At 41.8% G+C, this 22,758-nt stretch overlaps 1 protein-coding gene across 4 annotated transcripts in view; it reads right to left on the reverse strand.

The window, feature by feature from the left end:
- AGPAT3 (1-acylglycerol-3-phosphate O-acyltransferase 3) overlaps window positions 1-22,758 on the reverse strand; it is an 84,638-nt gene that overhangs the window by 48,058 nt on the left and 13,822 nt on the right. For 2 of the 4 annotated variants that reach the window (XM_079307531.1, XM_079307529.1), the window contains exon 1: window positions 19,457-19,539. The exons of the other annotated variants lie outside the window; for them this stretch is intronic. The gene's annotated coding sequence lies outside the window, so the exon portion shown is untranslated. Of the gene's footprint in view, window positions 1-19,456; window positions 19,540-22,758 lie in introns of those variants that run through there. 4 annotated transcript variants of the gene reach the window in all.

Consider the following 22,758-nt stretch of genomic DNA (forward strand, 5'->3'; position numbering starts at 1 on the left):
AAACCAACACGTGCATCTGCTCAACACTCAGCTAAAAGTAAACTGTATTCAAACCTCTAAAAATGCAGATTCATTTCAGTGCTTTTATGAACCAGTTTGACTTGCCACATATAAGAAAGGCTGCAAAACTCATCAACAGCATGTGAGATTTCAGCAAAGACTGACAAAGAAGAATCAGAACATGAAGCTACAAAGAGATTATAACAAGACAGGTTGGTTATTGGGATTGTGTTCAAAATAAATACAAGTCTCAGCTAGCTGGATATTCCACAAACATACTTTTCCATGTGGTATCACATTAAAAGTGTGAACTTGGAGACAGAGGAATTGTGACAGCACTAAAGATTCTGCCCAAAAGAGATGTGCCTGACAGCACAGAAATAAAAATCTGCAGGCTTCTTGGAAGTAGCTGATGAAAAGACAAACCCCAACAATCAGTCTTCTGGTTCATTTTTAACTGATTAATGGCTTGCATACGAAAAAATGAGTAATTATGGCAGCTGGTGACAAAACTGGGAAGTAATCTGAATATGAAGGTGCAGTGAGGTGTTAACACCACAGGCACCATGGCCATACAGACTGCAGCCACGGGACTGGGATGGAATTGCTCCTCAAAAACTGTAAAGACAACCACTAGGAAGGAAAATAAACCACTTTAGGCAAAAAAGGCTGCAGAAACCAGAACAAAGAGGTATCAGATGGTCAAGAGTAAGTTCAGGCTTGAACCCCTGAGAATAGCAAAGCTCTGGGAGAAGTTTTTGGTGACAATAAACCTACATGCTTAAGAAAGCCTATTATGACACATTACCAGCTTTCTTTAGCTTCAACTATCTTTGTAGCTGCTTCATCTAAATATTCATCAAAGAGTCTATGAAAGCATCACCAAAAGCAGGTGGTTCAGTTGTCAGTGCTGGTGGGGGAAGGTGATACTCTGAATTACAGAGCTGGGGGGAATCTAGCTTATAGGCTGAAGTATAAAAAATTACCATAACATTCCTGCAAACCTATACAAAAACAAATACTGCTAAATTTAAAATAACAGCATTAGCCATTTTGCTTTCATTAAAATCCACACATGCAACTATAGCAATAAAAAGCATTCATTAAAAAAGCTCAGCAAGTCACGAGCTGTATCTCATCCTGCCTCCCATTATCCCACAACAAAGGGAGCCTTAAAACCAATACAGCACAAGTTGAGCTGCTCCTTGGAACAAGCACATTCTCTGGTCTTGAAGCAATTCTTGAAAACTCCCTCCATGGGCTATCAAAGGGACCTTTGCCTTTCTCACTGCCTGTGTACAGCAACTCTCATGCAGATATTTTACTAAAACTGATAAAACTGAGGTCAAAGTTCCCAGAATGAAAGAGTGCAGGTGGTAAGAGAATAATTTCTGGTTCAAGGCTGAAGCACAGCAGCGTTATGCAAGAGAACAGGATCTGAAAGCAAGCTTTGATCTAGTGCTGGTGCCTGCTAAGAGATACCTGAGCCCCAAACAATAAGAGAGGAGCTCTTCCCATTTGAAATCCTCATCTTCCTCATTTGGAAAAAAAATTACTTATATATATATATATAAAACACCACGTACTGGACACTGCAAGTTGTATCAAATTGCTTTTCTGATGTTTTCTAAAATGGAAGAAACAGATTTAGGCAGTACATTGAGGATGAGAGTCACATTTAAGCATACAAGCAGAAGTATTTTTCCATTTCCAACAGCCCTGCAATTAAATATAAATGTGCATGCACTTCAACCCATGGTTTCTTTCTTGCACAGTACCTTGCACTGAATTCAATATAACCTTCAAACCCATGTTTCCATTAACTACTTTGTGATACCACAGCTTTGAAAATATTCTCAGTGCTTCAACATTTAAGGCATACAAGACTCAGAAGTGGCCACACACAATTCTATCTTCAGCATCATCTCACAAGGAGAACATTTCATTCCTTTTTATTTCATCTACCCCTTCTTTCATTTTTCTTAAATAATTTATTAAAACTACTGAATGTATTTTCTGGTCAGCTTTTCTCCTCACTATAGGAAGCATCAATATCTTTGAATCCCTGGTTCCCCTGGTTCCACAGCTTGGTTCCCTCTCTAAAGCCATTTTCTATATAATAACTTGATATTGATGGAGGGAGAAGGGGGAGAGGGGAAATGATGATGTATTTTTAATCACAAGTTGAATGTCTCCCTAGATAGCAAAGCTGATTTAATGGTGTGCTCCTCTCTCAATGTCTTATGGAATCATCCATCACTGGCAGCATGACTTCAAGAAATTCCTTCTCTTACCATCCTACAAATGAGACCATCACCTCTCAGAAAAAGAGCCTCTAAAAACAAAACACTGCCCTGAAGATAACTGGAAATGATTGACTTGAAGGTGCTTTCAGAAAAGGAAGTCTTCACTCACAGCAGGAAAACCATTGATGTCAGTAAGTTATGGTGGGTGTCCAACAAGAAATCAGAAGTGGTTTTCCCCTCATAACCATAACTGACCTGTGAACCTTCTTGCCATGGCTGTCAGAGTTGGTGTAAATACAGTGAAAAGAGAACTGGAATCCTGAATGACACAGAGCAAACACCAGTCACTGTGTTGACTGTAAATCCTTTAGTAAGGAAATCCATTATAAAACCTGATTACTGACCACTAGATGGACCAATGACAGACAAATTCTCTCCTTTCCATGAAAGAAATTAGACTTCTTCAGCAAATAAAGCCATTCATTTTCTGTTGCAACTTGCAACCAAACTCCAGTTTTCAGCTTCTCTCTAAGACAAGATGAAATGGGTGAATATATGCAGCCTCATATTCCACAAAGTTCTGTGCTCACTCATCAGGGGGATTTCAGCATCAGCAGCCCATCAGCTGCAGCTAGCTCTGTCCCTAACCATGTGGAGCCAGGGCTCTGATTGATAAACATCCTGGAGCAGGTTCAGCTGTGGCAGCCTAGAACATTTATTTCCCCCTCCTGTCCATCCCAGCCTTCTGCCAGGGATCACTGCTCCATAGCACCCACCTCAGCTGTTCCAATCCACAGCATCACTTTAACCCTCTAAATATGTGGGTTCTTACCATGATTTTATTTATTTTCTGTAGGCAAACTGCACTGTAATGTTCCAGCTGTGACCTGCTGGGGCTGAAGCAGCTGCACATGGTCCTTTCTGCACTGGCTGGCAACACCTGGAGGAGGAGGTGATGCCTGGTCCAAGCTGAATAGGTTGAATTATTCTTGGTGAAAGAAGCTGTAATTCTCCTTTTGCCAGAGCCCAGAATCAGGGCAAGTCTTCAGAAGTTAACTCAATATAGCACTACAGTGCTGGAAAACTTTCAGCTCATTCCCAGTTTCAGATGGGCCAAAATTTCAAATACAGGAGAGGAAACTATGGCCATGTGAAAATGAAGCTGGGAAAAACACAGCTTCCCTGAGGAACCAGGGCAGAACATCTTTGACCCAAGTGAAGTGTGCCCTGTCCTGGGAAATCTAATCCCAGTTACAGTCCAGACAGGTTTAGTCTCCAGAGTAAATTCTCACAGCCTTGCAATTTCTTACAGCCTGGTTACCTCTGAGGTTTCCCCATGACTTATCCCTGATTAAAGGTCTGCAAGAAAAAAGCATAAGAGAGTAAGTGGGAGAAGGGAATTTGAGCAGGCTTAGCCAAGGGTTCTGCATTTCCTCATGTTTGGGAATGCTTGGGGGTTTAGATGGGTTTATTAATGAAATTTAAATTGTGAATAAACCTTGAATGTTGATGCAAGCTCATCCATAAAAGCATTGCCTAAATTGACTTCTGGGAAGAAGTAGGCTCTGAAAAAGGCCCTAAATTGTTTTTTAAAATTATCATTAATTGTACACTTTTCTTATTGCAATATATAATGTAAGTCTGTCATGTTCAGAGTAATTCTAAGAACTGCTTTTTTCTTTTAAACACTGGAATATTCTTTTGCTTAGACAAAACCCAGTATAGAAAAATTTTATAGTAACAGCAGAACACAGAACATGAAAAGCACAGCCTTCCACAGAAACAAGAAGAGGTGCTGTAATCAGCACTGAAATACTACAGAGACAGATCTGAGTGGAATAAGTGTGGGACACACACACAGGAATGATCTGCAGGGTAAGGGATAAGCTTAACTTACTAATTTCTCCTCCCCTTTCATTTTTTCTTAAATAACAAACAAACAAAAAAAATCAGTGACAAACATCCTTCCTCTGGCTTCCATCCTTCCTCAGCATTTCCTCTGGCTGACCCTTGTAGCACATCCCTTTCCCTGCAGTGGTGCTCTGCCACCTTCATTCTGTGCCCTGCCTCCAACCCTGGGCTGAGGGTCCCTGAACTGTCCCCAGGTGCTGCAGCAGCTTTTCTCCTGTGGCTGTGATGTTTTCTTTGGTCTGCAGTAGATTTATATGTAGCTTTTAGAGCTGTAGGTCTTTAAGTGGACTTCAGCCAGGGGAAAAAAAAAAGTCCTTAAACACAATTCTTCATAATTACCCAGTAATCAGAAGTAATTGATCATTAACTTTCATGCTCTGATCTTCCCCAAAAAGACTTTCCAGTTACTCCAAATTAATCATTTCCTTAGGCACTCCCAGGCAAAGGTAACAGGAAGGAGCTGTCTCATGGGATTTGAGAGTTGCAGCAAGTCTTTGGCAGAAATACCTTTCCTTCACCAGCTTTGAATCTGTAAGGCTCCAAAATGAAAATCTGTAGGTGAAGTGTCAGTGAGATCAGATTAAAACTCTCAGCCACCTGTACATCACCTTGAGCTCACCCACACCCTTTCCCAGCCTACTTTAAGCCCCCTTTAGCAAGAGAATGTCACCAGGGTCACAAGTCAAGCAGGTTTGGCTAAAAATATCCCCCATACTGTCCCTGGTGTGCCTCACTGTCATCCACCTCACCTGGACATCATCCAGGAGCCACCACATCCCAGCACTGGGCACAGACCTGTTTGTAGCTCAGGGATCCTCCTCTTCAGGAGATATTTTACTTCCCCTGGTTAGATGAACTACCAGTATTTCTGTTTATTCACTACTCGTAATTCAAATTTGATTGAAATTAAAAGGCTCTAGGATAGCAATCTAGTTAAGAACTTTAATGAAGAGCACTTTAGAAATAAAATCTATTATAAAGCACTTAAACTAATGAAGGTTGTTCCCTGTCCAAAATCCTTAGCATTCTGCACTAAAAAAGGTCTTTTAAAGAAACCTTTAAAATTCTGAACTGCTGCAGGTAAGATCTGAAGAGGCAACAGTGAAACAGGCTACATTTGCTATCATAGCTCATTCCATGACAAAACCAGGAGAAAACAGTTTGATACACCTCTACCCTGAGAGAAATAATGTTATTCTTTGTTATAGGTGAAGTCATCTCATAGTGAATGAGATGATAATTTTGAATGCATCATCTCTTTAGGGTCCCAGAAAAATTATGTATCTGCAGACTCATACTATAGATATTCATACTCATACCAGGGAACAGTGTCTTACAATAAAATTACAATAAAAAATCAAAAATACAGTATTCAATAGAGTTAACAGTGGAGGTAGAGAAGGCCTAGCTCACCTTCTTGAAATTTTGAACCAGTTTTTTTCCTTTTGTTTACACAAGTCAAGTTTTTAAATACCATCTTAATAGCATTTTAAATTAACCAGAAATATAGATAAATAATAGATTTCCAGAAGCCTGATGAGGCTTGCAATCTAAAATAACAATGTAATTAATTCCTATGAGGAACAATTATCTTTACACTGTCCTACCTTGGTCAAACACAACAAGAGAATAAATTTGGTTAAAAGCAGAGTGGGGGGGGGGAAGAAACCAAGTCAAAGAGCTGAGGAGACAAAAACCCTGGTGACCAAAGGGTGGCACAGCATGGAATGTGTCAATTTATGAAGCTTGCAGAGGCAGCCCTGCCAAGGGTCTGTCCATGCTCCCCCCAGCTGGGACAGTCAGGGAAAAGCTCAGCAGAGCCCTGTGCCCAGGCAGGGCTGGCACTGAGCCCCAGCACACCCAGCTCAGCGTGACTCAAGCAGGTGCCAGCTATTTTTATGTCTAAACTGCAGCTTGCATCTGACCTGTTCCCCAGATTGAAGGCAGCAGCAGCCACAGCAGCTCCTCTGGGAAGGCAGAGGGATGTGCTCACCCTGCCTAGGGGGGAGCAGGGATGGTCTGCACAAACCAGCATCTGTCTGGTGCTGCACAAGCTGGGAGATGCCCCAAAGGCTGAGCCCTCACCCCATGCACAGCACCCACCCCTGACAGCCCAGCTGAGGGGCAGCCTGGGCTGATCCCAGTGCTCCTGGACACTGAAATGTCTGCACAGTTTGTAAATAAAGGAGTGTGGCACTCAGCTCATGCATTTCAAAAAGCACTGAAGTAATAGTCTAAACTTAAACTGGTCTGGAAGAGTTAACTGATCCACCAGCTCACTCTCACACAGCAGATCTCAAAGGACTGCTTGGAACAGAACCAAGTGGCCAAGTGTGTGCAAGGAGATGTGTCCACACATCATCTGCAAATTGAGAATTACCTGAAAATCCAGTTCAAGTAAGTCATTCTCCTGCCATGAAAATCTCAGCTTCTAAGATTAGAGACCTTTTGGAAGATTATTCATTCCCTCATCTCATAGTTAAAAGGATGTCAGCATTACTATATCCTGGACTGTAAGCCATTCAGTGAGAGCACCTTTCCTATCAAAGGATCATCTTTTCAGTGAGATCCATTACATATCTCAGGGTTTAAATGAAGTATTTAGTGTCCTTTTTTTTCCCCCATAAACACAAGAGCTGAGCAGTCTTCTAATCTTTGAGACCATAAATGCCCAGCTTCTCCAGCTGCAGTAATTAAACCAAAGTCTCATTCCATTACCCACATCTCATTCCATTACCCACATCAAGTCTCTTCCTCAGCATCTGCTCTATTCCCACACTGCACTCTTCAATCAAATCAAGATAAGCTATTTTCTAAGATCAGCTGATTTGTCTGTCCCTCAAGACATCATTGGAGCCAAAAGGATTCTGAGCTGATATGATGCATCTTGCTAAATATCCAAAATGTCTCTTAAAATTGAAAAAAAAAAAAAAAAAAAGTAGACGTCAATGCAACTGGTTATTTTTAGCATCTGAGTTGTTCTATATTTATTCCTTTATGTCTTTCTAAAAAAAGCACCATCTCTGATGAAGCATCAACAGAAAATACACCCTACTGGGAAGTCTGCTTTATGACTCCTGGCTACTGAGCACTGCAACAAGTACATCACAGCACCCATTCAACCACACCAGTTTAAGGATGCACACAGAACAATGCTTCCTCAGCCCCAAAAAAGTGCTTAAAACAGCCCAAAGTCAGAGACCAACCCAACCCATCCACACAGAAAGCAAACCCCTCAGTATTATCTGTCATTCTGATTAGATGCCACTCTTCAGACTCAAGTTTAAAAACTGCCACTTCTAAGTATTTCTAATTGTCTAACTCCCCAAAAAACCCTCAAGACACCTTGTGAATTACCTGTTAAAAACAACACAAAGCACAACCCCAAACTCCAGGACACACCATACTGCAATAAACCCTTAAGTTAGCAGGAACAGCAGCAGCTCAGCCTATACAAATACTCAAGACTATTTCATCTCTTTCTTTTTCTCTTCCCTTATAGCTTTTACCTTCTTGCTCTGAAGACTCCTGGCCCTCTACTTCCTGTATATTTACCCCAATAACCTTGTGACTCTGACCTTATGCAAATTGTATTTTCGAGGACAAGCTACAGTTAATCAAAGGTGTGGTGTGGCTTATTTGTTTGGGAAGATATATGTCAAATGAACAGGAAAAGCAGAACTGTGTCAAGTAAGCTTCTGCTAGTTGCAGGAAACTTTCATTAAAAAACAGAAAATAGTTTAAGACAGGGTTTTACATTAACAAAACTGGGAATAAAACTTGTATTTTGAAGCTAACAGTATTTTAATTTTCTGCTCTAGAAAGATAGCTGTTATCCAGCCATAGGTATTTTAGATTTTTGCATTATGCTAGATACCCATTAAAACAGCAGGAGGTAGGAGATGGGGTGGGGAAAGACAACAACATACCTCTGTGTATTTACCTGAAATCTCCTCTGACCTTGAAGAACTCTATCTTCCCTCCAGGTACTCCCTGCCCACAAGACAGACATGTCCCATCACTCAGCTGTGCCCATCAGGTGTTTCACCAACTGGGCATTACCTGCAGCTCTCTGACCCCAGGGTAAACTGGGATCTCTGGGATGGTTGAGGGACTCCAGAGCATGAAACCATGCTCAGCACACACTGATATCAGGTGAACAGGTTTGGTCAGGGGCAGGTCATTCATGCAGTGCAAATCACCCAAGTCAGAGATTTTTCCACAAGGTAAAAGTATGGATCTTCAAAAAATTGTACACTTTTGAAGTTAAAAACAAACATTCCCTAATTACCTCCATCTCAGACTGACCTTTGTATATTTGCCTACAAAGACCTTGCACTACATAACTGTTGCACTATGGAGGCCAAAGTGACTCCAGGTTAATCTTAAAACAAGCTGTTCTGAAAGCTTTTAACTGAGCAAACCCACCTAACTCTCCAAACTTGTTGGGAAATATTTTTCCCTGCTGATTAAAATGGTTCCCATGCAGCTGTGATTTCATTTTAATTTTCTGCAGAAAACTGAAGACAAGAAAATACCTAGTTTGAATTCAAGGATCCTCTTCTCATAGCAACTAAAATTCACCAAAAAAAAGGCAATTCTCTCACTGTTGCTCCTCCTCTACTAATAAAAAGAACAGTTTCTGCATAAAGTACCCCAAAGCAAGACAGCAGAAGCATGCAAAACCTTAGTGAGAAATCAGATGCTTTTTATCCTCTCTGATTATTAAAATCAAACAACAAAACACATGCACTAAGCAAAACAGTTTTGCTTAAGAAAAGTTCATCTGTGGCAGAAGGAGCACATTAGATTTATTTTTATTTCCTAGATCAAAAGCCATTTAGTTCACATGAAAATTCTGAGGCAGTTTGTCTACATTAATGAATTGGATAATCCCTTTTTCAAAATGGATTAAATTCCAGAATAAGCACATCCAGAGAAGTTTGCTCAGAAACCTGCACTGTGAATGGAGCAGGGTTTGCCTCTTGGCAACTTTCACTTCTCCCCAATTACTTAATGCCCAAACTTTGCTGTTTTATGGATTTTGTTAGATTTGGGTACAATACAACCTGTGCACTGACACACACACAGAGCCAGGCACAGCCCATTAGTAATCAGAGCTGCTCACACATCCTTCTCTGAGCAGACACCCTGAGCTGTTCTTCACCACAGGGCACAAACACAAAGCTCCCAAGGACACAGACAACCAAGGGGGTCACTCCCTGGCCAGCCATGCTGTCATCAAGAGCACACCAGGGACAAAAATAGCTTCTTCCAGAGAAATTAAGACTGCAACATGACCTCTGGCACCTGCCCCTGCTATGAGAAGGTGGAAAAAGCAACAAGGGAAGTCCAGCAAGAACAGATCCAAGTCCCAGCCACAGCCAGCATCAAAGCTAAACAGAAGGCAGAGTAGCTCCTTTTGCACTGTTACAAGTAATGCACTTTAATGTTTGATGTTAACCACTATTTCTGCAGCTCTCACTCCTTTGTGATGTGCTTTGCCTTCCAGACTTTGTGCCATTTCTCTTTCCTCAATATTTGCCATGCCTTCTGTCATCTTTCTCATCATTGCTGAACAGCCACCCCTATTTTCAGCTTTATTTTGTATCATTCTGATTCAAATGCCCTTTCCCAAGACAAAGACCAATCTTCTTTATGAGCACAGAACCATGGTCTATTGGTTTATACTGCCTTCCAAAATAAGCCTGGCCTAAATCCCCCATAGGCACACTTGGGATATGGGGACACCTGGGTGGTTTGATAATTCACTGATAATCCCCATCCTAAAATCTCTAGATACCACTGCCTTTCCCCAGCAACTTTTTCCCTTGAGATGGCAAAGCTCACAGAGGTTTTGGTAAATTTGCCTTTCCTTCCCCAGCCCAGCAAAGCAGGAATATCACTGCAAGTGCCCTAAAGCCCATTCCCACTGAGGCTCCTCAAGGAAGGTGACAAGAGGCACAAACCTGGAAAGGAGGAAGAGCCAAAGGGTTGGAGGCCCACCAAAAATACAGGATATTCAGGATATCCTGTAAAAGATATCAGTAGAGACAGCATAATCAATGCTGTACAGGACAATCAAAAGGGGCAAAAGGTTGGTTGATTTGAGTGCACACACCTGCATGAAACCATGGGGAGGGCAGGTTAAGCAGATTCAGGATCCATATCTTGCTTTTTATTCATCAGTGCTCACACACTAAGTCATGGTACAAAGTTTGGCTGCCCTGTCCCACTGTGCCTGTTCCAAAACACTGATCACAATGCTTCTCCTGCATGACAAGTGTCTTAGATGAAACCCATGCTGGGTACTCCAACTTCTTGAAGCAGATGTGTGAAATTATGTCCACAGCAGCCACCTGTGACTCACAGGACCCTGCAGATATTTGCATCCAGCCTTTTGTGCCAGCAGAACCAGGCAGCACATGCCACCTCCATCAGGCAAGATATGTGGTACTGGCCTGGAAATATCCTTGCAGTCAGCAGGACTGGCAAAGAACTGCCCCCACTGTTTATTTAACAGCACCAGGCTGGAATCAGTACTGCTCACACTGCCTGGGGATCCACAGAGGGAAAAGGCACAGGTTACCTTGTAGGTAACTCCCACTACATGGAGGTAAAATATCTGGAGACATCCTTGGAAACCTTGATCATAAAATCTGTCCTGGTTTGAAGGACAGGTGTCTGGCAATAAAGGCAGGAGCTTCTCTTTGAAATGGAGAATGTAAACCCCCTCCCTTCAAATTATTATAATTTTAAAATTAAGGGGCTCTCAGGCAAAGATAGGGGAATTAGGAGTAACAGTTCTTTACTAGGAAAATTAAAATAGAAATGCAAAGAACAATCCCAACCCTGCCAGAGTCAGAATCCAAGCTGACACCCATCAGTCAGTCAGGGTGGTGGCACAGTCCCATTCAATGGTGGCTGCATCCTCCTGCAGTGGCAGATGTGGTTCAACTGGAGCAGTGCTCCTGGAGAAGGTGCAGTTTTTCTCTGGAATACAGTGATGATGTAGGAAGGTCCTTCTTTCCACTGGAATAACCACAGCCAGACCAGACTCGCTCACCCCAGCTTACAGCTTGTAGGGACTGAGGTTCACAGGTGACTTTACAGGTGACAGCCAGTCTTCTGAGCAAGGCCTGAGCTGCTCAAATTCCATTCCAGGACTGCAGAGATGCTGTGCCACAGGGTGGAAGAAGGCTTTGGCTATGCCTCTTCCCACAACAAACTCTAATGTTGCATTTTAGGCTATAGAGAGCTGTGAAAAGGATAATGCAACATAGTTCCTTGTGTAACAGAGAAGCAAAAGAGAAGAGAGATGTAAAGAAACACTACACATATATATGGGATAGTACATGAAAAATAAAATAGAAAAGACTTATTGGTCCAAGAAAGCAACATTTTTTTGAAAACAAACTTTTTGCAAAATATCATCACATGGCTTTCATGCACCCTGCAGGTGCATAATCATTGTTAGAAATTCTTCTTCTTGTAAAGGCAAGGTTTCAAGGCTGCTTTTCCCCTGGTTCCCAGCAGCATTCTACAACACTCTAGTGCCTGCTCCTCATCATTTCACATATTGACAGGAATGGCATCCAGCTGGACCAAACTTCTTCACTGGATCAGAGGAAAAGCAGCTGCAAAACTTGAGAGAAAGCACCCTTTCTCTCTTCCCCAAACAACAGGATATGCAAAAAGGTGAGACCCTGGTCTTTTGGGTGTGCTTCAGGAGAGCTGATGGTGTAAAATACTCACTCTCTGACGCCACTGCAATCTCAGAAATCAAGCAGGGATTCAGGCAGCAGGTTCCATAGGTCCCTGAAGTGAGCAGGAAGAGAAATAAAGCTTGTTCCCACAAGAGGCTTACACAGACACCACTGCCAGGGAAATGACACTAGCATCATCCCTGTGAAACAGGGGAGAGGATTAATTTGACACTTCCTGGAGCAGCAGTCCAAGGAGCAGAGATGCAGGGAACAGGTTTCCTCCAGAGAGCTCTGCAGCACATGCACAGGAAGGATGGTCAACTGAGGGAGAAGAGTCCATCAAATGTAAAGAACATGAAGAGGACAAAGCAAGTAAAACTGAAATCAGCACTCCTGGCCTGCTCCTACTGCACTGCACATGGGGTTAAAGCAGATACAGCCACTCAGCTGCCCTGGCAAAGAGATCCTGCCCTGTGTGGAGAAAAATCAGAGAACAGCTCCAAAATCCCAGCCAAAGCCCAGCATTGGCACTAAAGGGAAGAGAGGACTTCTGCTAAAAAGCATTGAGAGAATTACAAGCCACACTGCAGTACAGTTGTGTTGCTTGAGGGGTTGCTTGTCTTTATAAAATTTTGCTTTAGATATCTGATGGACAGGTGAATTTTCAATCTTCCTTACAGTATGTACCTTTCTCACTATGGTTATAATCCCCACAGCTACTAGAAAAAACAGGGATCAGCATGTCTGTTTGAACTACTGATAAAGACAGAAAAGCACACCACACAGTCCTTTGACTTCCAGTTTGAGCAACATCCTGAGCCTGAACATTTCACATGGGTGTGTTTTCCACCCTTCCTCCTCCAACAGGACCTTCAAACACCCAGAGGTTATCAGAGTAGTATTAACCAGCCTCTCAGGATATGAATCCCATGGGCTCAGGGCAATTGCTGAAGCTGTTTCTTCTCCAGTGGACCCTGTGCTGATTCACAAGCCACATGAAGAGCTCAAGGCAAGAGCAGGACTCCACTTTGGCACGCACCCTGCCAGGCAAGGCAACCACTGCTATTGAAATTCTACTCTTAAGCTTGACCCCTGCTGCTACAAGAAAGGCCAGAAGGCCAAATTTGGTCAAAAACAAGTCAGGGGATAATCTAAGTGGGGGATGACAAGGGGCCTGTTCTTAAAATAATTTTTTTACATTTTTTTTTTTACAGAATTGTCTTCTTGTGTCCCAGAGCACTGCAGCAAGTAACACCACCAAGTGTTTCGTTAAACCACTGCTTTCCAAATATTTCCATTTTACAGTTCACCATGAAGCATCACCAGCTCCCACACAAGGGCTCTGCTTCAGACATGCACTGCAGGTGTCTCTGACCCTGACCCTCTCTGTCTTCACTATCCTGGATGAGCATCCAGAACCTTCACAAAGGGAATATCAAAGGAGAGAGGGAAGGTTTCCTTACATCCAGGCTCCCCCTGACACAAGCAACATGAGGAGTAATATTTTAACTCAAGTGCGTGTAGGAAATTCCAAATCTTCATGAATATAATGGAGACTGAAATAATTTTTCAGTAATTTCTTGTTGTGTTTCTTTGCTTTCACTTCCCCTGCTCTATATATAATACATGCTGGCCTATTCTCCAGCCATAAGCACTGAAATCTGGGAGAGCAGATCTCTCATGCACTCACATTATCACCAGCTAGATGTAAATCCTCAGTATTGGCTCCCCTATGGAGAAGAACCAGCTGCAGAACAATAGGAATATTCTCTATCAGGCAGTTCACTTCTCTTACAGGGCTGGACAACAGGGAACAGCCAAACTGGGGGAATAGGGATAAAAAGTATAAAAAAAGGTTAATATAGGGAACAGACTAAGCAGATCTGGCAGCTGCCTGCAAAAGGGGACAGAAACAGTTCTACTTCCAAATGGGGTAACAGGACTCACATAAACACACAGGATAAATCCTTACCAGAGCTGTGCACTCATAACTAGTGCCATCCATTCCTGTTCATGTCTGGACAACACTCTGAAGCCTGGGGAAAGGACTAATTTGAGCACAGCTCTTCCCTGGGCTGATGAATCAGCTCTCCAGTGTGCATTCTCCTTAGGGAGAAAAGGGAGAATTGGCAGAGGACAGCACTGCAGAAGACAGCAATACAAGGAAACAGCTGCTGGATTTGATGCAGAAGCAGCCCATCATGTGGGGAACATTTTGGTGCAGTGTTCTTGGCCAAAATCCTCATCCCCAGCATGAAAAGGAACAAGCACACTCCCTTAGGAAATTCACAGGCGTTCCAACTCCAAAATGCTGGCACAGCAAAACCCAAGGCTCTTGGTGCTGCACATGCAAGTAACAGCAGGACAGGAAATACACACGGTAAATATCAAAGGAAACATATCCATGATACTATCCTTGAGAGGACTGCAGCTGTGTGAGCCAAAAGTGATGAGCTTGTCACATGCCCACATCTGGATTTCATGAAACCTGTACAAGTTTTTACAGCAGCTAGATATCCACTGGCCCTAAGTCTGTGCTGTTAGCTTCACTCATTCTTTCATAAGATTAAATGCAAAATGAAATCCAAGTCTTTTCTATTAAATTATTTTATAAGACCCTTAAGAATCCTCAGAATAAAACAAGAGTACTATGTAGTAATGTATCTGAATAGTCAGGGTCATAAGCTGTATTGGGTGCACCAGACAAACTATATTTAATTGTTTTTCTACATACCTAACTGTTTTTCTGCATATTTCTTAGTTTAAACCAATATTTATAACGAGTGTACTTAACAAGCCATTTTAAGTGTTTTTCTGCAGCCTAATTAGATAAAATCCTTCAAAACTACTAAAACATAAGTTATACTAAATAAAAAAACAACTAAAAAACAAAATACCAAAATTAAAAAACCCAAAATAAACGTAAACAATAAAATTCTAAACAACCAATGTGCAAAAAACAAAAACACCAATCAAAAATATACATAATTGTGTAAACAATAGCCTTAAAATACATAACTAAAACTAAAAATAAACAATAAATCAACTACATAATCATGTTAAGATGGTCCCCTTCCAACCCCTCCCTTTCCATGATGCTGTTGATGATTCCATGAAGCACACAGCAAAATATTACAACTGTAAATGTACATGTGCTCCAAGAGCTCTTCACACAATTCAATCTGTTCCACCAAGCAATTTTTATACTTTGAGGAACAGAAGTGGGTTTATATTCCTGTGCCAGACTGACTGGTCCTCTCCTTTTTCTTGGAAGCAAAAAAAAAGAAAAAAACAACCTCCTCTCAGTTCTGTCAGCACAGATACAGATCCAACTTCAGAGAACTGCAAGTAACCCGATCTTTTAATTTTTCCTAATGCTTCACATGTGTCCCATCAGTAGCAGACTAACATTTTCCTTATTTGTTCTTTTCCTGCACAGAAGAAAAGAGCTTTCAGTCTGTGTGAAAGACGATGCCTGGGGCACTCCCCATGGGCCTCTTATTGTTCACTGTAACTTATTTCTCCTGCTGGCAACTGGAGACTCATTCACCAGATTTCTCTGGTGACAGGTATAATAAGAGACAAGCAGATAACTCCCATTGCATCTCTGGACACCTGCTCTGGAAGAGTTTTCTGTTCTGCACACTGTTATTTGAACACATATTTGACCTTTCCAAGGCAAGAGCCAGTTTTGCACAGAAAAGCTTTGGTCTGACTGTCAAACTGAAGGGTGGTAAAAAACCACTTGTTCTGCTCAAATAACTTCCAGCACTACCTTCATGAATTGAAAAACCAACAGCCTCAAGGACTTATTTCCAGTCCTGCAAAACACAAGGCTTAAAGCAAATAGGACCTTACTGCTGTAATACAAATAAAACTACAACACTCTATCTGGATTGTAAAAATACAGAGTCCTGTGAAAGAATCCTGCTGGTTTTTTTCACGAGTTTTTTTCCATGTCACCAAAAGGTCTACCTTCCCCCACAACAGCCTTGACAGGAACCTGGAAAAGCAAAGCAGCAGATTTTTTTTTTTAAATTCTAAATGCTGAGCCACTGAAAACTAAGGGAGGGCTCTACATACACAGCAAATTCCTGAGCCCAGTGAGACTCAGGACATGAGATCATTGCTTTCTCCAAAGTCAGCCTGAAGAGCAGAACCATGCTAACTCAATGGCTTTCAAACCAGCCAGTAATTCCACCCAAAAGGCATAAAAATTAGGTCCTGAAGAAATGGTGAAGAGGAAAACATGCACATCAGATTTTGGGATAGTTCTTGAGAGAGGGGAAGAAGAGCAGATAAAGAAAACTCCACTGGAGAGGCAGGAGAAGCAATGTGAGTGAACAAAGATGCTGCATGAAACTAAAAAACACAGAGGTCACAAGCCACATAATTCAGCAAAGACCAGCATCCCCTGGAACAACTTCCTAAGGGCCAGAATAGTCTTTGTAACTAATAATTTTTTAAATCATGTTTTGAAGCTTTCCTTGGAGGGAAATTAGTCTGCACCCAGATTTATGAGACATGGGTTTATCCCTGGGATAATTCCTGCACCCTCTAATTTTGGCTTGTGACTTGAGAAGCCAAGGGGTGGCTCTGCAAAGGGATCAGGGAATAAAAAAGGGGAAGGAAAAGAAAATAAGAGAAAGTACATAAAAAGATACAGAGGCAAGCAAAGAAACCATGCTGATAATGAAGAAGAATGAGTAAAAACAGCCTTAAAAGATAAAGTAAGTGGATTCCTTTCAATAGAAGATGCGTGGGGCAAAATAAATGGAACAAGACAAAACAATTCTTTGCAGGAAACTATTCTGGGGCTGAAGCAGGGGCCGTGAGGGGAAAGATGACAACTTTATTTGCTTTTTCTCTCAGATCACTGAGTATTTCAAGGATTGCTTTTCCAAGCACAAAATTTCCTGTAGCAGAGACAGGGAGCCTGGATCCAGCTGGCCATGCAACACACTGACCAGTGCTGAGCTGAGCAGTCAGCACACAATGACAGCAAGCCAGAAAGATGCTACACATTCACCCTGACTCTTCCAGGTGACACATCCTTAGTGATCCCCTGTTCCAAGCAAAACATGGGAGCAGATGCTCTTTTAAATTAATTTTTTCCTTTCCATGCTGCCCTGATCAATACAGGTGCTGTTCATTTATTTGTTTGGAGCTCCATGACAAGGGGGAGCAGAGAAACTTTACCTGGCACAGCTCTGGGGGGGGGATCAGATGTGTGCAGACCTTGTGATCTATGCAGAAGGAAAGGGGACACCAGGAACAGGGACACAAAAGCAAGGCACTGCCCTGCCAGGCTCTTTCTCCTGGCTGCTTTAAGCAACAGCCACAGGATCAAGTGACAACAACCAAATTAAAAGGGTTTGCCACATAATGGTGTAAGTTCAGGTCTTTATAGTCAAGAGTAGCTCAGGTGGAAAACTGTGTAGGACAGATCAAAACATCCTGACTGATTCATTAGGCAGAGAGGATTTAGAGCAGGGTGGTTTTTGTCTCGTTTACAGCTCTATCAATGAAACCAATCAGCCTCTCTGAACACAGCAAGAAAGTTTATTTAGGGCAGCACAGAGGCTTCTCTCACCTCTGCTAGGTATGGGATGGCAACTTCCAGGGGGTGCTGGACAGAGGGAGCAATTCCCTCACCAGATCCAAGTTTACTCCTGTTTTGCTGTAAAAATCACATGCAGCAAAACACATAAACAGAAACTTTCAAGGGATAAACACTGCATAGAAACTTACAACAGCTGAGCCCTATCTGAGGCAGAAAATGCACACAGCATCATATGCACACAAAAAGCCATAGACAAAAAGCAACTTAGGGAAACAAGTCTGCTAAAAGTCTTAGGGAAGTAAAACCAGGCAGGTTTACCATATCCTCTTTTACTTCCACCTATATGTTTCATCCACACAACTTCTACCTGAGACTGAGAAAAACAAAACACCAAACAAACAACAACAACAAACCAAAAATAAAAACAACCCTGCAATAAGCAGAGATATTAAAAAATATTTTCCCCTTCAATAAATCCTACAGAGTCTCTTTACAACTCATGCAATTCTACCCTGGATCAGCTCAGTGAGCCTCACACTGCACAGGGTGGTGCCAAGCAGTGTTCACTCTGGAGTATCAGAAGAAACAGAAAAAGCCCTGCTCATGTATAGATAGACTTGAATGACTCCAGAATGACTCAAGAAGAAGGGAATCATTATTCCTGAGCACCAAAGACAGCTGGCAATCTACTCACACCACATGCAGAAAGACTTTTGAGCATTCAGCAGCACAGTCAAAGAGATTTATTCCTTCTTGCCTGTGCCTCTCTCCCTGTGCTTCCAGTCTCTCTGCTCCTGGGAGCTCCATTATTGGTGTTAAAGTGCACTCTCCTTTTTAATCTACCTACTGCTTTCCAGATTCATTTCACAGCATGGTTTTTAAAATTTTAAAATCAAAGGGAAAGAAAAAAAGAAATCACAATATATAACATTTGATCATAGGAAACTAACACTGCCCAAATAAGCAAGTTAGACTTTTTTTTTCCCTTTTTCTGTATAAAATTTCTAAACACAAGGAAAGGCAATGGAAAAAAAAAAATTAAACAGCCAAATCCCCAAAAAAACAGATTTTTCCTTTTCATTTAAATTTGACAGATTTGGGTCCTACAGAAAGAACTGACTGCATTAAGCTTCACCAAAAAGACTCAGTTGCATCTACATGTCAGTAGTCTGTTTTCACACCTCCTTGTCAGCCTGAGTACAGGGTTAAGCTTTCCCTGATTCTTATTTTCCAGGTGCCACAAGAGGTCAAAATGGAACAGTAGAGCCACTTCCTACATAAAGAAATCAAAAAGAAGTGAGATCCCTTTCTACGTTCACCACATTCATTTAGTTTCATATGGGAAGCAAAATGTCTCATTATTCTCAGAGGGAACATAAATACATGAACAAAGACAACTTTTCCTAAGTGGATGAGAAATTTAAGAAGTAATTGCTATTTCAGGAATATGGAATCCATAAAACAGTATTAGTAACTAAAGGTTAAAATATTTACTGGCACATAGAAAATAGAATTCCATGCTGACAGAGCATCCCAAGTGCAGCACATTCAGTGGTAAATAGCTCATACACACTGCAGAGGTGACATGTAGGGGAATTGTAGTGACAGACAAGGAGTAACCAGTACAAACTAAAAGAGGAGAAATTTAGGTTTGACATTGGGCAGAAATCCATTACTGTGAGGGTGGTCAGACACTGGAAGGTTGTGGATGTCCTGGAAGTGTTTAAAGCCAGGTTGGATGGGGATTGGAGCAACCTGGTGTAGTGGCAGTGTCCCTGCCCATGGCAGGAGGGTTTGGAACAAGATCATCTTTAACGCCCCATACAATCTTTGACATTCTATGATTCTGGGATTGCTGCTTTTCATTAATGAGTCCCAAACTTCCCCTTGCCCCCCAGCACAATCACCTCGAAATCTCAAATCCCAAATCTCAGTTTCAGCAAACTGAGAAACGAGGTTGCCCCATTCTTCCCACTGCACAGGTGACCCTGCAGCACCTGCACAGACCCACAGGAGCACTCCTGTCTTACCCAGCACAGGGAAAGCTGCTCCAGCAGACAGGACCCTCACCAGGGATTCAGGCACAGCCAGAGCAGCAGCTCCCCTGACTCTGCTCACCAGAGTCCAGCTCAGGTTCAGTGCCCTGGAGGGATGGCCAGCTCCACCTTCATGCCCTCTCCTTCATCCAGGGATTTTTCACCAAAGAAGTGCCCCACAGCACCCCCAGCACAAGGCACAGCTGGCCAGATGCTGTTTGCACGCTCCAGATGTGTGCAGGTGCAGGGCACCAGGCTCTGCTGGAATGGCAGAGCAGCTCAGAGAGGAGCAGCCAAAACGTCTGAGCCACACGTGCAAACCACCCCTCACGTCCTGCACGAGGCCAGCTGCAACATCATATTGCTCAAAATATAAATACCCCTTGGAAAAGGCACACAGGCAGGGTAAAGTGCAGGTAGAGCAAACACCCAGCTGCCCTCTGGACCTCTGACAGTTTTTTTTTTATGGTTCCAAGGAAAGGTTATGATTCCTCACGAGTGAGTTTTGCCAAGAGCCAAAATTGGTTTTTCAGCCCCATGTCCTGCCCCACTGCCCAGCTCTGCTGTCACCTCCTTCCCAAGCTAAATCCACCCCCCTGCAAACTTTACCAGCCCTGCTGCCAGTGATTTGTCATACCACAAAGCAGCATTTCATTACAGTCCTAAAACATAATTTGAAATATTTAGAAAGCACAACCCATAGTATTACTTATCCATTACCATTTTATAACACACTGCTGTGAGACTCTTTGCAAACAGAATATATTCTGGCCCCTATTCAAAGTAATGGCTGAATTTTAGACAAAGAAAAATAGGTAAAAATAAGCATAATGCCTTCTGAAATCAGGCACATTAAGCACTACTGCAATGAGCATTTGATCCACTTCAAAGGGAAGAATGTTTACTTTCAGCAGTGCAATAATCTGGATGAAGCATCATTTTAAGTGCTGGTCACTAGAGAGATGGGCACGAGTTACTGATCTGCAGGGAAGATTTCTAGTTATTATTTCTAGGTTTAAAGCTCTGCTTATCACTTGATTCTTAAAAACAATCAACTCTGCTCCTGTCTTTCTCTTGGACATAGAAAAAAAACTAAGAGAAAAGGAATATATATGTAACCTCCCTTCCAACTTCTCCCCTTCCATTCTATGCCTTGCCTCCCAGAAGGGCATTCAAAAATAGGAAATACTTATTCAAAATCTAAACAACTGAATCTATACAGACCTATATAAAAGGAGTCATAACAAAAACAGAGTCTTAGTGACCAAGTAACCTGCACCACATTAATATCTGAGAGGTATTCAGATAAAAACAACATTCAGAGACTCCTTGAACTTTACCCCAATTTGCACTATTGATGTGGCTGCTTTTCAGAGACTGGACTTTCTCCTACTGTCTACAGTTATCTCTCTTTCCACAGCTCAGGATGCTTGTCATACTTTTTGTTCTAAGGCATTTTGCAACAACAGCCCCTTTTGTAAGTACAAATCACTCTTTAGGATGATGATAAAACCAAAAATAATAAAGCCACTTCATTCAGGACACATGGGAATCTTGAAATCAAAAGGATTTAAACATTTATCAGAGTGTTATTCTCTGGATAACAGAGGATTGGAAAGCAGAGAGGTGCAAGTAATTTTTGCTAGGGAACAACTTCTCTCTTCACAGCACAAATATTTTTCCAAAGCTGCTAATCACTGGAGTTGTTTCATTTAGTTTCTTCAGACCACCAGAGCCACCATAAAGCTATCACACAATGTTTAGTTTGGAATTACTGTGCTAAAACACAATGGGAAAGTAGCGGGGAAAAAAAAAAAATCTCACCATCCCAATCACTAAGTTATTCCTTCTGCCTTGATCCATGCAGAGGAATTGCATTTCACTGAAATGGGGGCCAGAAATAGGGGAGACAGCAAGAAAGCAGACACTGCATTGCTCAGCTGCCCATAAACTGCTAAATGCATAATCAAAAACTGGATCAAAATAATGAAAATACTAAAGCTTGCAGCACTTGCAGTTCCATATGTACCTTTCCTTGAAAGCAGAGTAGTCCTACTCCTATGCACCTGCATTTTTGCAAAGTTCCTTTATTATAAATTAGTCAGAGACTTTAATTTCAGAGTGATTTAAATGCTTATAGCCATGAAATCACATCTTCAAGAGAGTAAAATAATCTCAAACTGAATTTATGCACTGACCTATGGATATTTCATATTGGCACTTAAAGCATTTTTGGCTTTGAACACACTGACACTGAGGCAGGGAGATGAAAAGATGACTGGGGTTTGAGGAAAAGGCTTCCAGGTTAACAGAAAAGAAAAATAGTTACTCCTTGAACTTCTAACCAACACTTACGGAAGAGATCTGGGTTTCTAAACATAGCATCAAGGGATGTTTTGAGATGTTTCCAAGACATCCAAAACATCCACACAGGCCTGGCAGATGCCACCCTAGAGCATTGGGAAACCAGTGCCCTTTGAGAGTGGTGGCTCCAGGCCAGGAGAAATACCCTAAACTACTAAAGGGACATGAGATCAAGCTACCCCACAAGCCCCTACAACATTTAATTAAAGCAGAGATAATAGTTTAGAACCAGCCTGGTCCCTCCATCCTGTCCCATTCCAGACAGTTCATTTGATGGATGGATATTTTGGTGTGCAGAAAAAAAACCTGCTGTCTCAGTGCAAAGATTTTTAATATTTTTGCATGGTACCAGTCTGCCTGAAGAAACTTTTGAGAATAGTGACCATGAGAGAAAGAGCACATAATAAAAAACCTGATGTGCACAGGAGGAAAATAAAAGGTAGCAATAGGAAAGGTCTAGGCTTTCACAACACATCAAGGGATTTATAACACTATTTCCATCTGTTACTTTGTGAGTGATCATGGCAGTTTCCCTGTCTCTTAGAAAAAAAATCAACCAAGCTCCAGTATGAAAAAGCATACATGAAAAAAAAAAAAAAAAAAAAGCAGGTTTTAGACACCAGACATTACAGATATTAACTACCTGATATGCACACTTCACACTTTTGGAAAGTGTTTTCTAACCTCACAGAACCATCTTGTTCTCCAAAGCCACAATGACTGCTAATAGGAACTATGACATGATGGTGAACAGAGGTGACATCTTTTGGACTCCAAAATACTCTGCCTTAATTTACTTGGGTGCTTTATAAGTTTACTCTGCTCACTGGTAAGAACTCTCAATTTCAAGTTCATACTAGCAGTGAAACAGGTCAAAAGAAAATATGTTCATTTCTGATCTGCAGAAAAAAAACATTCTGTTAAGAAGAAAT

This window comes from Erithacus rubecula (assembly GCF_903797595.1).
Source record: "Erithacus rubecula genome assembly, chromosome: 1".
NCBI lineage: Eukaryota > Metazoa > Chordata > Aves > Passeriformes > Muscicapidae > Erithacus > Erithacus rubecula.